This window comes from Ylistrum balloti, unplaced genomic scaffold (genome assembly GCF_031769215.1).
Source record: "Ylistrum balloti isolate Yb309-2 unplaced genomic scaffold, AGI_CSIRO_Ybal_v1 Utg369590, whole genome shotgun sequence".
Classification (NCBI taxonomy): domain Eukaryota; kingdom Metazoa; phylum Mollusca; class Bivalvia; order Pectinida; family Pectinidae; genus Ylistrum; species Ylistrum balloti.
In genome coordinates this window covers 340,773-344,112 of record NW_026781876.1, presented here as the reverse complement: position 1 = coordinate 344,112, position 3,340 = coordinate 340,773, and positions in this window count along the sequence as shown.

The window sequence follows — 3,340 nt, the reverse complement described above, 5'->3', positions numbered from 1 at the left end:
CAGTGACGTCATATACTGACCTGCAGTAATATATTTGGTGATAAAGAAAACTCCACTAAACTCAACTAGAGTTTGGTGGAGACTTTAATTCCATCACGAAAGGCTTGTCATCAAATCGTTTAATTGAATTACAAACTGGACGATACGCTGCCCCATTACCTCAGCACCAAGAGAGACGGACTACAGGCATTTCGTAACAATTACAGACTTCGAATGACAGATGTCGAAGGCACGTACTACACTACGCCCACCAAAGTACTGATGACGTCGTCGAACTCAGAAAGGATCTGTACGGTGACTTCGGGATCAGAGACGAAAATGAAGAGTGATGATGACAGCCTTAAACCCTAACAACGGCTCTTTTTAGAGTCAAACACTTTGTTAAAACAAAGGGCTTGTAATCAAAGTGTCCATTTTACTCGAATATAAGCAAAAAATGTGTTTTGTTGCTTTTTAAATAAATATGCACTGTTATACATTATGTACATGTATACCTTATATAGCAGAAACTAATAAAATCTACTGTACATGTTTATATGAATTTTAATTGATTCCGTTCTACTCTTAAATTTACGTATTCTTGAGCGTGCGAGAGTGCACAATCTTCACACGGGCCACCGTTTAAAGTCCCATCTGTCGTACTATAGTTAGTTTTTAGTGATTAAGTCGGTGATGTTGAAATTATAATTAACTCTTGTTTTTTCTTGTTCCGCCTTTAGAACGTTTCCTGTCATACTGATTAAGCTATGTGATCGCTTTACAAATGTCTGATGCTTTTCAGTGTGATTCTGCTCCATTCCCTCTGCATACATCTGTTCACTATACCGACTTTTTATAATTACTGTGTAATGTGTGCGAATTTGCTGATTTAGAAGGGTTATGAAAGGTTTAGGCATGATAAGTTACGTTGAATTCGAAAGTGGCATGATTGGCAGAGATTATTTAAGATAGATTTAAGGTTTTGGAAACAGAGAGATTCTTTATGCATGCATTAATAAAACGGTTGAATTATGTTTTAGGGTATACGTTTAATACGACTGATTTGTTAATTCTGTCTAGTTACATTTGAGTATAGATAGAGAGGAATTAAGTTGTCTGATTTAAACTATATACCATTATATACAACCAGCGGTTTGTGTAGAAGTACTATTTATATAGGGTGTGAGATGGGATGGGGGTACGGTGGAATAGGGGTATTGTATAGTGTTTAATTGGTTTGTATGTTTGTGCGTTGTGTTGTATTGTATGTATGCTTGTGCGTTGAGTTTAATTGTGTGAGATTTTAGATTCCTAGTTATGTATAATGATAATCGAGAACTGTTTATCCCCATTGCCCTCTCTAACAGGATTCCATATGCTACAAGCTTGGGTACAAGACCCGAATCTGACTGCAAACCAGTCCATGACCGTTGTACCCGAAAGTTCCTTTATGTTTAATCTATACTGGGCGTAGGGTCTTAAACGTGAAGTTTGTTTGTGCGTTTTTCTTCCTTTTCAGTCATAGTTTTAATAAATACTTGTAGGGGCGTGTTTACTTGTGTGTGTTGTTTTATTTAAGTGTAAAAGTATTAATTTCGTCACAGTAAACAGGTACTTCTGACAGAGTGATCGTATAGTGGAATAATTTCTAGTTCGTCTTCTCTGTGGTTCTGTCTTATTATTCCTTGGCTACAGACCAATAACTCAAGACAGGAATAAAAGTTAACGAGTTTATTAGTTACAACAGACAAATAAACATGGAGATATTTACAATGATGAACAAGATACACCGGCTCCGACGACGGCTATGACTTGGTTACGCTACCAGTAAATTCTTACTATCATAAAACAACTGCCACCCAGTTGCCCAACCCTGGGATATGTAACACTACCGTAAACCCTAACAGAACATAATAATAACTTTAAGCAACTGCCTGCTAAGGGAAAATACCATCCAACCCGAGGTATAAAATACTGTCATAAATCCTACATAGTGTTATAAACCACTAAAAACTGCCTGCTAGGGGAAAATACCACCCAACCCAGAGTAATTTAGAGGTCTAAGGCCGAAAGAGTCCTACATACCTTTCTAGGGAGAAAGAGAGCTGACCAGCTACATGAAAGCTACTGCCAGACTGACTAATACCACCCGAACACTCTGCTATATAGCTAAATTTAATAATATGCCACGAATTACACGTGAGACCTGTCACCTGAGTAGGTGAATGTGAATGCTTGGGAGTGGGGCCAGATGAGGACACCACATACCTCATGGGGTGTAAATATGCACAATGGATGAGAGGGGCCGTAGTAATCTTCTCTAGTACGGTCTCCCTGGGTAATGGTGATCATACATGTCGTGTTTAGTGGTGTGTTTAGGGTTTCTGATGTTTGGGAGTTGTCTCCCTTCGACCTTTCTGTTTACCGTTTATATTTTGTAGTACATTTTTCTTAGCAATTCAACGAGGAGTCAATGCACTAGTCTTTCATTTAAATATGGCATTAAAACCTGGTTGATGGATGTTTATTGGATTTTTAATTCTTTTGAATTCGGCAATGAGATCTGTTCTTTCCTGATCGAATAAATTGCAATACAGAAAAAAATGTGATATATTGTCTCTTCTGTTTTGCAATGCGTACAGTCTGGTGCGGTATTTTAACCATTATACTGATGGTACTCTTTTAATTTCGTGGTTCCTAATCTTGGTCTTGTGGTGATAATATCTACTAACTTATTTCGTCCTAAATCTATTGATTTAGCATTAGGTTTATCTATAATTTGCCTTGGGTTAATTTTTTTTATCTTTCCATTTTTTCCATGTTTCTGACCATTTATTATTGAGAATTAAAAATTCATAAATCGCCAGAGGCTTGCCACTTTTTTTTTCTTCACCCTCGCCAAAATACAGCTTACATTTTATACTGACAGAAATTCTCTGGTATCATACATTGAGTATGTATCTTAGTCACTATAATACATACACTTGGACCGGGGGTCGGGAATTCGTGCCAAATGATCTGTGGTCCAAAGTATTTTCAGCCCAAGAATTAGATATCATGTGTGTTTTAGAACTAATTCAACTGACACGTCATATTTGGTGTATCAACAATTCACACGTGGCATTCTATTTATAGACATTGCATTATTCTGGTTGTTACAATTTTTCAACGAAGATCTGGCGAGTTTCATATTTGCCACAAGACGAGGAACGCATCTACTGAGTTTACTGCTATTTCAGATCAAAGCAAAAAAGAGTTATATGGGACGTGTGATTGACTTCCATTGTGAAATTTACCATATTCTTTTGAGCCCTTTCCGCATCTTTCCTCAGTTGGCAACATATATTAGCTGAAAACCAAG